The sequence below is a fragment of the Oncorhynchus masou genome, unplaced genomic scaffold, assembly GCF_036934945.1.
Source record: "Oncorhynchus masou masou isolate Uvic2021 unplaced genomic scaffold, UVic_Omas_1.1 unplaced_scaffold_181, whole genome shotgun sequence".
NCBI classification, from domain to species: Eukaryota; Metazoa; Chordata; class Actinopteri; order Salmoniformes; family Salmonidae; genus Oncorhynchus; species Oncorhynchus masou.
In genome coordinates, this window is record NW_027016550.1 from 790608 (window position 1) to 805927 (window position 15320).

Consider the following 15320-nt stretch of genomic DNA (forward strand, 5'->3'; position numbering starts at 1 on the left):
CGACAGGTCACCACCTGAGACCAGACCGACAGGTCGCCACCTTCAGACCGACAGGTCACCACCTGAGATCAGACCGACAGGTCACCACCTGAGATCAGACCGACAGGTCACCACCTGAGACCAGACCGACAGGTCACCACCTGAGACCAGACCGACAGGTCACCACCTTCAGACCGACAGGTCGCCACCTGAGATCAGACCGACAGGTCGCCACCTGAGATCAGACCGACAGGTCGCCACCTGAGATCAGACCGACAGGTCGCCACCTGAGATCAGACCGACAGGTCGCCACCTGAGATCAGACCGACAGGTCACCACCTGAGATCAGACCGACAGGTCGCCACCTGAGATCAGACCGACAAGTCGCCACCTTCAGACCGACAGGTCACCACCTGAGATCAGACCGACAGGTCACCACCTTCAGACCGACAGGTTGCCACCTTCAGACCGACAGGTCGCCACCTGAGATCAGACCGACAGGTCACCACCTGAGACCAGACCGACAGGTCGCCACCTTCAGACCGACAGGTCACCACCTGAGATCAGACCGACAGGTCACCACCTGAGATCAGACCGACAGGTCACCACCTGAGACCAGACCGACAGGTCACCACCTGAGACCAGACCGACAGGTCACCACCTTCAGACCGACAGGTCGCCACCTGAGATCAGACCGACAGGTCGCCACCTGAGATCAGACCGACAGGTCGCCACCTGAGATCAGACCGACAGGTCGCCACCTGAGATCAGACCGACAGGTCGCCACCTGAGATCAGACCGACAGGTCGCCACCTGAGATCAGACCGACAGGTCGCCACCTGAGATCAGACCGACAAGTCGCCACCTTCAGACCGACAGGTCGCCACCTGAGATCAGACCGACAGGTCACCACCTGAGATCAGACCGACAGGTCACCACCTGAGATCAGACCGACAGGTCGCCACCTTCAGACCGACAGGTCACCACCTGAGATCTGACCGACAGGTCACCACCTGAGATCAGACCGACAGGTCACCACCTGAGATCAGACCGACAGGTCACCACCTGAGATCAGACCGACAGGTCACCACCTGAGATCAGACCGACAGGTCACCACCTGAGATCAGACCGACAGGTCACCACCTTCAGACCGACAGGTCACCACCTTCAGACTGACAGGTCACCACCTGAGATCTGACCGACAGGTCGCCACCTGAGATCAGACCGACAGGTCGCCACCTGAGATCAGACCGACAGGTCGCCACCTGAGATCAGACCGACAGGTCGCCACCTTCAGACCGACGGGTCGCCACCTGAGATCAGACCGACAGGTCACCACCTTCAGACCGACAGGTCACCACCTTCAGACCGACAGGTCACCACCTTCAGACCGACAGGTCACCACCTGAGATCAGACCGACAGGTCACCACCTGAGATCAGACCGACAGGTCGCCACCTGAGATCAGACCGACGGGTCGCCACCTTCAGACCGACGGGTCGCCACCTGAGATCAGACCGACAGGTCGCCACCTGAGATCAGACCGACAGGTCGCCACCTGAGATCAGACCGACGGGTCGCCACCTGAGATCAGACCGACAGGTCGCCACCTGAGATCAGACCGACAGGTCACCACCTGAGATCAGACCGACAGGTCGCCACCTGAGATCAGACCGACAGGTCACCACCTGAGACCAGACCGACAGGTCACCACCTTCAGACCGACAGGTCACCACCTGAGATCAGACCGACAGGTCGCCACCTTCAGACCGACAGGTTGCCACCTTCAGACCGACAGGTCGCCACCTGAGATCAGACCGACAGGTCACCACCTGAGACCAGACCGACAGGTCGCCACCTTCAGACCGACAGGTCACCACCTGAGATCAGACCGACAGGTCACCACCTGAGACCAGACCGACAGGTCACCACCTTCAGACCGACAGGTCGCCACCTGAGATCAGACCGACAGGTCGCCACCTGAGATCAGACCGACAGGTCGCCACCTGAGATCAGACCGACAGGTCGCCACCTGAGATCAGACCGACAGGTCGCCACCTGAGATCAGACCGACAGGTCACCACCTGAGATCAGACCGACGGGTCGCCACCTGAGATCAGACCGACGGGTCACCACCTGAGACCAGACCGACAGGTCACCACCTTCAGACCGACAGGTCGCCACCTGAGATCAGACCGACAGGTCGCCACCTGAGATCAGACCGACAGGTCGCCACCTGAGATCAGACCGACAGGTCGCCACCTGAGATCAGACCGACAGGTCGCCACCTGAGATCAGACCGACAGGTCGCCACCTGAGATCAGACCGACAGGTCGCCACCTGAGATCAGACCGACAAGTCGCCACCTTCAGACCGACAGGTCGCCACCTGAGATCAGACCGACAGGTCACCACCTGAGATCAGACCGACAGGTCACCACCTGAGATCAGACCGACAGGTCGCCACCTTCAGACTGACAGGTCACCACCTTCAGACTGACAGGTCACCACCTGAGATCTGACCGACAGGTCACCACCTGAGATCAGACCGACAGGTCACCACCTTCAGACCGACAGGTCACCACCTTCAGACCGACAGGTCACCACCTTCAGACTGACAGGTCACCACCTGAGATCTGACCGACAGGTCGCCACCTGAGATCAGACCGACAGGTCGCCACCTGAGATCAGACCGACAGGTCGCCACCTGAGATCGGACCGACAGGTCGCCACCTGAGATCAGACCGACAGGTCGCCACCTGAGATCAGACCGACAGGTCGCCACCTTCAGACCGACGGGTCGCCACCTGAGATCAGACCGACGGGTCACCACCTTCAGACCGACAGGTCACCACCTTCAGACCGACAGGTCACCACCTTCAGACCGACAGGTCACCACCTTCAGACCGACAGGTCACCACCTGAGATCAGACCGACAGGTCGCCACCTGAGATCAGACCGACAGGTCGCCACCTGAGATCAGACCGACAGGTCGCCACCTGAGATCAGACCGACAGGTCGCCACCTTCAGACCGACGGGTCGCCACCTGAGATCAGACCGACAGGTCGCCACCTGAGATCAGACCGACAGGTCGCCACCTGAGATCAGACCGACGGGTCGCCACCTGAGATCAGACCGACAGGTCGCCACCTGAGATCAGACCGACAGGTCACCACCTGAGATCAGACCGACAGGTCGCCACCTGAGATCAGACCGACAGGTCGCCACCTTCAGACCGACAGGTCGCCACCTGAGATCAGACCGACAGGTCGCCACCTGAGATCAGACCGACAGGTCGCCACCTGAGATCAGACCGACAGGTCGCCACCTGAGATCAGACCGACGGGTCACCACCTTCAGACCGACAGGTCACCACCTGAGATCAGACCGACAGGTCGCCACCTTCAGACCGACAGGTCGCCACCTGAGATCAGACCGACAGGTCACCACCTGAGATCAGACCGACAGGTCGCCACCTTCAGACCGACAGGTCGCCACCTGAGATCAGACCGACAGGTCGCCACCTGAGATCAGGCCGACAGGTCGCCACCTTCAGACCGACAGGTCGCCACCTGAGATCAGACCGACAGGTCACCACCTGAGATCAGACCGACAGGTCGCCACCTTCAGACCGACAGGTCGCCACCTGAGATCAGACCGACAGGTCACCACCTGAGATCAGACCGACAGTTCGCCACCTGAGATCAGACCGACGGGTCGCCACCTGAGATCAGACCGACGGGTCGCCACCTGAGATCAGACCGACGGGTCGCCACCTGAGATCAGACCGACGGGTCGCCACCTGAGATCAGACCGACGGGTCGCCACCTGAGATCAGACCGACAGGTCACCACCTGGGATCAGACCGACAGGTCGCCACCTGAGATCAGACCGACAGGTCGCCACCTGGGATCAGACCGACAGGTCGCCACCTGAGATCAGACCGACAGGTCGCCACCTGAGATCAGACCGACAGGTCGCCACCTGAGATCAGACCGACGGGTCGCCACCTGAGATCAGACCGACGGGTCGCCACCTGAGATCAGACCGACGGGTCGCCACCTGAGATCAGACCGACGGGTCGCCACCTGAGATCAGACCGACGGGTCGCCACCTGAGATCAGACCGACGGGTCGCCACCTTCAGACCGACAGGTCACCACCTGAGATCAGACCGACAGGTCACCACCTGAGATCAGACCGACAGGTCGCCACCTGAGATCAGACCGACAGGTCGCCACCTGAGATCAGACCGACAGGTCACCACCTTCAGACCGACAGGTCGCCACCTGAGATCAGACCGACAGGTCGCCACCTGAGATCAGACCGACGGGTCGCCACCTGAGATCAGACCGACGGGTCGCCACCTGAGATCAGACCGACGGGTCGCCACCTGAGATCAGACCGACGGGTCGCCACCTGAGATCAGACCGACGGGTCGCCACCTGAGATCAGACCGACGGGTCGCCACCTGAGATCAGACCGACGGGTCGCCACCTGAGATCAGACCGACGGGTCGCCACCTGAGACCAGACCGACGGGTCGCCACCTGAGACCAGACCGACGGGTCGCCACCTGAGATCAGACCGACGGGTCGCCACCTGAGATCAGACCGACGGGTCGCCACCTGAGATCAGACCGACGGGTCGCCACCTGAGATCAGACCGACGGGTCGCCACCTGAGATCAGACCGACGGGTCGCCACCTGAGATCAGACCGACGGGTCGCCACCTGAGATCAGACCGACGGGTCGCCACCTGAGATCAGACCGACGGGTCGCCACCTGAGATCAGACCGACGGGTCGCCACCTGAGATCAGACCGACGGGTCGCCACCTGAGATCAGACCGACGGGTCGCCACCTGAGATCAGACCGACGGGTCGCCACCTGAGATCAGACCGACGGGTCGCCACCTGAGATCAGACCGACGGGTCGCCACCTGAGATCAGACCGACGGGTCGCCACCTGAGATCAGACCGACGGGTCGCCACCTGAGATCAGACCGACAGGTCGCCACCTGAGATCAGACCGACAGGTCGCCACCTGAGATCAGACCGACGGGTCGCCACCTGAGATCAGACCGACAGGTCGCCACCTGAGATCAGACCGACGGGTCACCACCTTCAGACCGACAGGTCACCACCTGAGATCAGACCGACAGGTCGCCACCTGAGATCAGACCGACAGGTCGCCACCTGAGATCAGACCGACAGGTCGCCACCTGAGATCAGACCGACAGGTCGCCACCTGAGATCAGACCGACAGGTCGCCACCTGAGATCAGACCGACAGGTCGCCACCTGAGATCAGACCGACAGGTCGCCACCTGAGATCAGACCGACAGGTCGCCACCTGAGATCAGACCGACAGGTCGCCACCTGAGATCAGACCGACAGGTCGCCACCTGAGATCAGACCGACAGGTCGCCACCTGAGATCAGACCGACAGGTCGCCACCTGAGATCAGACCGACAGGTCGCCACCTGAGATCAGACCGACAGGTCGCCACCTGAGATCAGACCGACAGGTCACCACCTGAGATCAGACCGACAGGTCGCCACCTTCAGACCGACAGGTCGCCACCTTCAGACCGACAGGTCGCCACCTTCAGACCGACAGGTCGCCACCTTCAGACCGACAGGTCGCCACCTTCAGACCGACAGGTCGCCACCTTCAGACCGACAGGTCGCCACCTGAGATCAGACCGACGGGTCGCCACCTGAGATCAGACCGACGGGTCGCCACCTGAGATCAGACCGACGGGTCGCCACCTGAGATCAGACCGACGGGTCGCCACCTGAGATCAGACCGACAGGTCGCCACCTTCAGACCGACAGGTCGCCACCTTCAGACCGACAGGTCGCCACCTTCAGACCGACAGGTCGCCACCTTCAGACCGACAGGTCGCCACCTGAGATCAGACCGACAGGTCGCCACCTTCAGACCGACAGGTCGCCACCTTCAGACCGACAGGTCGCCACCTGAGATCAGACCGACGGGTCGCCACCTGAGATCAGACCGACGGGTCGCCACCTGAGATCAGACCGACGGGTCGCCACCTGAGATCAGACCGACGGGTCGCCACCTGAGATCAGACCGACGGGTCGCCACCTGAGATCAGACCGACGGGTCGCCACCTGAGATCAGACCGACGGGTCGCCACCTGAGATCAGACCGACAGGTCACCACCTGAGATCAGACCGACGGGTCGCCACCTGAGATCAGACCGACAGGTCACCACCTTCAGACCGACAGGTCACCACCTTCAGACCGACAGGTCACCACCTGAGATCAGACCGACAGGTCGCCACCTGAGATCAGACCGACAGGTCGCCACCTTCAGACCGACAGGTCACCACCTGAGATCAGACCGACAGGTCGCCACCTGAGATCAGACCGACAGGTCGCCACCTGAGATCAGACCGACAGGTCGCCACCTGAGATCAGACCGACAGGTCGCCACCTGAGATCAGACCGACAGGTCGCCACCTGAGACCAGACCGACAGGTCGCCACCTGAGATCAGACCGACAGGTCGCCACCTGAGATCAGACCGACAGGTCGCCACCTGAGATCAGACCGACAGGTCGCCACCTTCAGACCGACAGGTCACCACCTGAGATCAGACCGACAGGTCGCCACCTGAGATCAGACCGACAGGTCGCCACCTGAGATCAGACCGACAGGTCGCCACCTGAGATCAGACCGACAGGTCGCCACCTGAGATCAGACCGACAGGTCACCACCTTCAGACCGACAGGTCACCACCTGAGATCAGACCGACAGGTCACCACCTGAGACCAGACCGACGGGTCACCACCTGAGATCAGACCAACAGGTCGCCACCTGAGATCAGACCGACAGGTCACCACCTTCAGACTGACAGGTCACCACCTGAGATCTGACCGACAGGTCGCCACCTGAGATCTGACTGAAGACAACACGGTCTACTTTGACCTGAACACACGAACCTGTCCAACAACTATCAATGATCAACAACTCTGTGCTAGCTACACAGGACTTACATACCAACGCCTTCCTGGCCAGTGTAAAAACAGACTGCTCCCTCAGTCCAAGTCCTACTAAGAAAAGAAATGTGTAACAAGAGGACCAAGTCCACAGAGACCAGAGCAGTGTTTCTCTCGCCATCTGCTCCTCTCTAAACTCATGATGTAAACAGAAAGGCATGCAGGCCGTCACCTCATATGGTCATATCATACCGAATCAGCCAATAAAACCTGCCCGGGACCACTAATCGTAGGGAATACGTGAGTGGTCCCACCCCCCGACAGACAGACAGACATTGAGACAGACAGAGAGGAAAGAGAGAGAGCGAAAGGCAAGCAGAGAGAGAGGGAGAGAGAGAGAGAAAGAGAGAAGCAGGGGACCACTAATCGTAGGGAATACGTGAGGGTCTCACCCCCCCTGTCAGAGAGAGAGAGACAGAAGCAGAGAGAGAGAAGCAGAAAGAGAGAGAGAGAAGCAGAAAGAGAGAGAGAGAAGCAGAAAGAAAGAGAGAGAAGCAGAAAGAAAGAGAGAGAAGCAGAAAGAGGCATACTAAACCAATGTTAACTCACTCCTGGGCACTGGGCCAACTATGTGATGCACAACGATTCACACACATAGTTTGGTATCTGCTACCTAACGTTATCTACATGGCTTGCCAGCATAAAATGCAAATGGTCAATGATGATGTGTAAACTAGGTTAGCAAGTTATCATACCGAAACAAACTAGTCCTCCAGATGGTTAGCTAGTTATCATACCGAAACAAACGAGTCCTCCAGCTGGTTAGCTTGTAGCTGTAGAGACTTAGCTAGCTATCATAACAAAACAGACTAGTCCTCCTGCTGGTTAGCTTTTAGCTGTAGAGACTTAGCTAGTTATCATTACCGAAACAGACTTGTCCTCCAGCTGGTTAGCTAGGTATCATACCGAAACAGACTAGTCCTCCAGCTGGTTGGCTTTTAGCTGAAGAGACTTAGCTAGTTATCATACCGAAACAGACTAGTCCTCCAGCTGGTTGGCTTTTAGCTTTAGAGACTTAGCTAGTTATCATACCGAAACAGACTAGTCCTCCTGCTGGTTGGCTTTTAGCTGAAGAGACTTAGCTAGTTATCATACCAAAACAGACTAGTCCTCCAGCTGGTTAGCTTTTAGCTGAAGAGACTTAGCTAGTTATCATACCGAAACAGACTAGTCCTCCTGCTGGTTGGCTTTTAGCTGAAGAGACTTAGCTAGTTATCATACCGAAACAGACTAGTCCTCCTGCTGGTTGGCTTTTAGCTGAAGAGACTTAGCTAGTTATCATACCGAAACAGACTAGTCCTCCAGCTGGTTAGCTTTTAGCTGAAGAGACTTAGCTAGTTATCATACCGAAACAGACTAGTCCTCCAGCTGGTTGGCTTTTAGCTGAAGAGACTTAGCTAGTTATCATACCGAAACAGACTAGTCCTCCTGCTGGTTGGCTTTTAGCTGAAGAGACTTAGCTAGTTATCATACCGAAACAAACTAGTCATCCAGCTGGTTAGCTAGTTATCATACCGAAACAGACTAGTTAGTTAAATTAGCAAATCACTGCCATTAATCATTTCACCGATTCTTGTTGCACAAACCGTTTTTCCTCCAAAACGGGAGAATCTATTGGGACAGATTTCTTCCTGTTTTGTTTTGTGTTGTGTTCTTTAAAAAAAACGGTAAACTGTTTCCATAATGAATCAGTTACACCCAGTGAATAGTTGGGCTAGCTGGAAGAAAAATAAAACTAGATAAAAATGGTATCTAGCTGCTTGAAATAACGTTACAGCTGTCGGGTATGTGTGTGTGATGTTAACTGATAGCATACACAGCAACAAAACAGATATATATACACAACTATGCTGTTTACCAATGATATGACACATTTAACATAATCACAATTCGTGAGTGATCTTACCATTGTGTTAAATCGCAGTTAATTGTGTAGTTGAAATGCTCCTTTTCTCTATCACGCCTCAAAACAACAAGAAGTCGGAGAGAAGCGGAAGTCCTCTCGACCGTGTACGTCGGATTCAGGGGTCAAAGACCGCAATGTATCATGGGTATCATTTTTGGGGGGTTGGGGGGGACTGACTGATTTATAAATAATAATGAGTATTATTTTTATTTTTTTATGATGTAAAGTGATTTTTTTTGTAGATTAGTCAGTCGTTTTTGACGCTCTCGAACAACGGGCCCCCTATTTCATACGTCTCAGAGTGTAACCAAACGGGACTACAATACCCATAAGGCCCTGCTCGAGATGACTTGATAGTTCATCATGCAGCTTTTTGCACAGATGGAACAATGAAACAGATTTCATCGGATGTGTAAATGTGAAGCATCCGGTTGGAGGAGGAAGCCCAGTGGCTGATAGTGGGAGAAGAGATTGATTTTGGCCTGACATTCTGCAAATGTATTAATCGATTAAACATTTTATCTCAATACAGTTTCCTTTTTTTTCCCCAAAAATGAAATCTGTTACAAACACAGTGGATTAAGTTTTGTAGATGTTTTTCCCAAGTTTCCAAAAAAATTGTGTTGTTTTGAAAGCGTGCAAAGGCATATTTAGTGATTGCACACGCACACTTCAGAGTAGGCGTTCCCCAAAGGAAATATGTAAATAAATTCTAGCAGGCGCCAATTGGATCTCGCTAGCTCCTGCTTGGTTCTGCCCACCATAAAAATATCTCATTTGTTCTCATTTGAAACGACAGGCTGTGGTCTATCTTGGTTTAGTTACAAAATAAATATTTGGCTTTAGAGTTCAGATCATGGAATTCTGAACACGTAATGCATCTCCAACTACATTTAAATGTGTCTACCACAGGAGGTTGGTGGCACCTTAATTGAGGAGGGACGGGCTCGTGGTAATGGCTGGAGCGGACTGAGGGTGGAATGGTATCTATAATACATCAAACACGTGGTGTTTCCAGGTGTTTGATGACATTCCATTCCCGCGGTTCCAGCCATTAATATGAGCCTTCCTCCCCTCAGCAGCCTCCTCTGGTGTCCACCGTGGGCACAGTGTGTCTGGATTCCCTTTGCCCAGGCTATGTTCAAATGACACTATGCATTTTATAAACGGTGGAATAGGCTAAGTATGATAACAACACAACAACATCTGATGGCAGTAGCTAACTAGCCTGCTAGCCTCTGTAGCTAACTAGCCAGCTAACCTCTGTAGCTAACTAGCCTGCTAACCTCTGTAGCTAACTAGCCAGCTAACCTCTGTAGCTAACTAGCCTGCTAACCTCTGTAGCTAACTAGCCAGCTAACCTCTGTAGCTAACTAGCCTGCTAACCTCTGTAGCTAACGAGCCAGCTAACCTCTGTAACTAATTAGCCTGCTAACCTCTGGAGCTAACTAGCCTGCTAACCTCTGTAGCTAATTAGCCTGCTAACCTCTGTAGCTAACTAGCCTGCTAACCTCTGTAGCTAACCAGCCAGCTAACCTCTGTAGCTAACTAGCCAGCTAACCTCGGTAGCTAACTAGCCAGCTAACCTATGTAGTTAACTAGCCAGCTAACCTCTGTCGCTAACTAGCCAGCTAACCTCTGTAGCTAGCCAGCAAGCTAGCAAGCAACGCCTCGATCACACCAACAGCGTCATTGCGCAAAATAGTATGCAGCATCATCAGGATATGTTTGCAACAAAAGTTCAACATTCACCTTCTGCTACTATTTCTGTCAAACCGTCTACGCGCATACAGTTTGACGCATTGCGTTCGATAAATACAACATATGCAACACACAGAACACAACTGCCTCTGCAAACGCAACGCCTGCAAGGCAAACACAGCGTTCCGTTGGAAATCAGAATCAGATTTTGTTTATTTTTTTAAAACTAGTGCTGTATTAGCGGACCAATATAGATGTAGTATGTAGCCTGGGCAAGAAAAACATATTTTCAGCGGCTGTGATGCTGGTTGGACGTACTGTCCAGTGATCTAAAAGAGAGTTGGAGGGGGAGTCGGAAGAATGGCGCCGGAGAAGATGGCTGCCGTTTTACCTCCTCTTAACCCCAACTATTGTGTTTTTTCACGTAATTTTTTGAATACTTATTTTGTACATAATGTTGCTGCTACCGTTTGTTGTGACGGAAAATAACTTCTGGACATCAGGACAGCGATTACTCACCTCGAACTGGATAAATCTTTCTTTTTTTATGTATGAGTCCGACGTGAAGGATATACTGCTTTTTCAGGAACGGGCCCAAATCCCCGTCATTTGTGTGAAAAAAAGACGGAGATAAAAAAAGGGGGCGGAGGTCGGGCTGCCTTCGGAGAATTCGTGGGGCGAGGGAGTAAACCACCTCTACCATCAGTCCTGTTAGCCAACGTGCATTTGTAGGGGGAGGGAGTAAACCACCTCTACCATCAGTCCTGTTAGCCAACGTGCATTCGTAGGGCGAGGGAGTAAACCTCCTCGACCATCAGTCGTATTAGCCAACGTGCATTCGTAGGGCGCGTGAGAAAACCACCTCTACCATCAGTCCTATTATCCAACGTGCATTCGTAGGGTGAGGGAGTAAACCTCCTCTACCATCAGTCCTGTTAGCCAACGTGCATTCGTAGGGCGAGTGAGTAAACCTCCTCTACCATCAGTCCTATTAGGACAACGTGCATTTGTAGGGCGAGGGAGTAAACCCACTCTACCATCAGTCCTATTAGCCAATGTGCAACAAAATGGACGAGCTCCGTTTGAGACTATCCTACGGGACATTAAAAACCTTAATATCTTATGTTTCACCGAGTCGTGGCTGAACGACAACACGGATAACATACAGTTGGCTGGGTTTTCCGTGCATCGTCATGACAGAACAGCTGCCTCCGGTAAGACAAGGGGTGGCGGTCTGTGTCTATTTGTAAATAACAGCTGGTGCACAAAATCTAATATTAAAGAAGTCTCTCTGTTTTGCTCGCCTGAGGTAGAGTATCTCATGATAAGCTGTAGACCACACTATCTACCAAGAGTTCTCATCTATATTATACGTAGCCATCTATTTACTACCACAGACCGATGCTGGCACTAAGACTGCTCTCAACCAGCTGTATAAGGCCCCTCAACCAGCTGTATAAAGGCCACTCAACCAGCTGTATAAGGCCACTGTATAAGGCCACTCAACCAGCTGTATAAGGCCACTCAACCAGCTGTATAAGGCCACTCAACCAGTTGTATAAGGCCACTCAACCAGCTGTATAAGGCCACTCAACCAGCTGTATATGGCCACTCAACCAGCTGTATAAGGCCACTCAACCAGATGGATAAGGCCACTCAACCAGCTGTATAAGGCCACTCAACCAGATGTATAAGGCCACTCAACCAGCTGTATAAGGCCACTCAACCAGCTGTATAAAGGCCACTCAACCAGCTGTATAAGGCCACTCAACCAGCTGTATAAGGCCACTCAACCAGCTGTATAAGTCCACTCAACCAGCTGGATACGGCCACTCAACCAGCTGTATAAGGCCACTCAACCAGCTGTATAAGGCCACTCAACCAGTTGTATAAGGCCACTCAACCAGCTGTATAAGGCCACTCAACCAGCTGTATACGGCCACTCAACCAGCTGTTAAAGGCCACTCAACCAGATGGTTAAGGCCACTCAACCAGCTGTATAAGGCCACTCAACCAGATGGATAAGGCCACTCAACCAGCTGTATAAGGCCACTCAACCAGCTGTATAAAGGCCACTCAACCAGCTGTATAAGGCCACTCAACAAGCTGTATAAAGGCCACTCAACCAGCTGTATAAGGCCACTCAACCAGCTGGATAAGGCCACTCAACCAGCTGTGTAAAGGCCACTCAACCAACTGTATAAGGCCACTCAACCAGCTGTATAAGGCCACTCAACCAGCTGTATAAGGCCACTCAACCAGCTGTATAAGGCCACTCAACCAGTTGTATAAGGCCACTCAACCAGCTGTATAAGGCCACTCAACCAGCTGTATACGGCCACTCAACCAGCTGTATAAGGCCACTCAACCAGCTGTATAAGGCCACTCAACCAGTTGTATAAGGCCACTCAACCAGCTGTATAAGGCCACTCAACCAGCTGTATACGGCCACTCAACCAGCTGTATAAGGCCACTCAACCAGATGGTTAAGGCCACTCAACCAGCTGTATAAGGCCACTCAACCAGCTGTATAAGGCCACTCAACCAGCTGGATAAGGCCACTCAACCAGCTGTGTAAAGGCCACTCAACCAACTGTATAAGGCCACTCAACCAGCTGTTAAAGGCCACTCAACCAGTTGTATAAAGGCCACTCAACCAGCTGTATAAGGCCACTCAACCAGCTGTATAAGGGCCACTCAACCAGCTGTATAAGGCCACTCAACCAGCTGTATAAAGGCCACTCAACCAGCTGTATAAATGCCACTCAACCAGCTGTATAAGGCCACTCAACAAGCTGTATAAAGGCCACTCAACCAGCTGTATAAAGGCCACTCAACCAGCTGTATAAAGGCCACTCAACCAGCTGTATAAGGCCACTCAACAAGCTGTATAAAGGCCACTCAACCAGCTGTATAAAGGCCACTCAACCAGCTGTATAAAGGCCACTCAACCAGCTGTATAAGGCCACTCAACCAGCTGTATAAGGCCACTCAACCAGTTGTATAAGGCCACTCAACCAGCTGTATAAGGCCACTCAATCAGCTGTATACGGCCACTCAACCAGCTGTATAAGGCCACTCAACCAGATGGATAAGGCCACTCAACCAGCTGTATAAGGCCACTCAACCAGCTGTATAAGGCCACTCAACCAGCTGTATACGGCCACTCAACCAGCTGTATAAGGCCACTCAACCAGCTGTATAAGGCCACTCAACCAGCTGTATAAGGCCACTCAACCAGCTGTATAAGGCCCCTCAACCAGCTGTATAAGGCCACTCAACCAGCTGTATAAGGCCACTCAACCAGCTGTATAAGGCCACTCAACCAGCTGTATACGACCATTAGCAAACAGGAAAATGCTCACCCAGAAGCGGCGCTCCTAGTGGCCGGGGACTTTAATGCAGGCAAACTGAAAACAGTTTTACCTCATTTCTATCAGCATGTCACATGTGCAACCGGAGGGATAAAACTCAAGACCACCTTTACTCCACACAGAGAGATGTGTACCAAGCTCTCCAACGACCTCCATCTCAGTGTGTGTAAAACTCAAGACCACCTTTACTCCACACACAGAGAGATGTGTACCAAGCTCTCCAACGACCTCCATCTCAGTGTGTGTAAAACTCAAGACCACCTTTACTCCACACACAGAGAGATGTGTACCAAGCTCTCCAACGACCTCCATCTCAGTGTGTGTAAAACTCAAGACCACCTTTACTCCACACACAGAGAGATGTGTACCAAGCTCTCCAACGCCCTCCATCTCAGTGTGTGTATTTGGGTGTGTGAGTGTGTGTGTCAGTTTGTCTGTCTGTCGTGTGTGTGTGTGTGTGTGTGTGTCCTGCTGTTAGAGTCCTGCTGAGATATGTGTCATTAATTAATGAGTACTGCTCAGTAAGACACTGTCTCTAAGTGCTGCTCTTCCTCACATTACTGTGTGTGTGTGTGTGTGTGTGTGTGTGTGTGTGTGTGTGTGTGTGTGTGTGTGTGTGTGTGTGTGTGTGTGTGTGTGTGTGTGTGTGTGTGTAATCTGTCAAGGGACGTCTAATCCACAGGAATCACACACACACACACACACACACACACACACACACACACACACACACACACACACACACACACACACACACACACACACACACACACACACACACACACACACACACACACACACACACACACACACACATCCTTCTCCGGCACTGATAATCTAATCCAGCTCTGTTCATCCATCAAATATGTCCCGTAACAAACAACTGTAGATTATCCAGACGAGGACTGACACAGATCAGATCCATGTTACTACTACTACTGCTGTCAATACAGGAACTAGATGGAGAGATGAGATACTACAGATCAGATCCATGTTACTACTACTACTACTGTCAATACAGGAACTAGATGGAGAGATGAGATACTACAGATCAGATCCATGTTACTACTACTGTCAATACAGGAACTAGATGGAGAGATGAGATACTACAGATCAGATCCATGTTACTACTGCTGTCAATACAGGAACTAGATGGAGAGATGAGATACTACAGATCAGATCCATGTTACTACTACTACTACTGTCAATACAGGAACTAGATGGAGAGATGAGATACTACAGATCAGATCCATGTTACTACTACTACTGTCAATACAGGAACTAGATGGAGAGATGAGATACTACAGATCAGATCCATGTTACTACTACTGTCAATA

General features: G+C 52.7%; 1 protein-coding gene across 1 annotated transcript in view; it reads right to left on the reverse strand.

Annotated features, from left to right (window-relative positions):
* The window catches only part of traf7 (TNF receptor-associated factor 7), a 110714-nt gene extending 101694 nt beyond the window's left edge, over nucleotides 1–9020 (reverse strand). Inside the window, exon 1 of the mRNA XM_064964687.1 lies at nucleotides 8909–9020. The gene's annotated coding sequence lies outside the window, so the exon portion shown is untranslated. The remainder of the gene's footprint in view (nucleotides 1–8908) is intronic.
* Between the last annotated feature and the right edge of the window lie 6300 nt (nucleotides 9021–15320).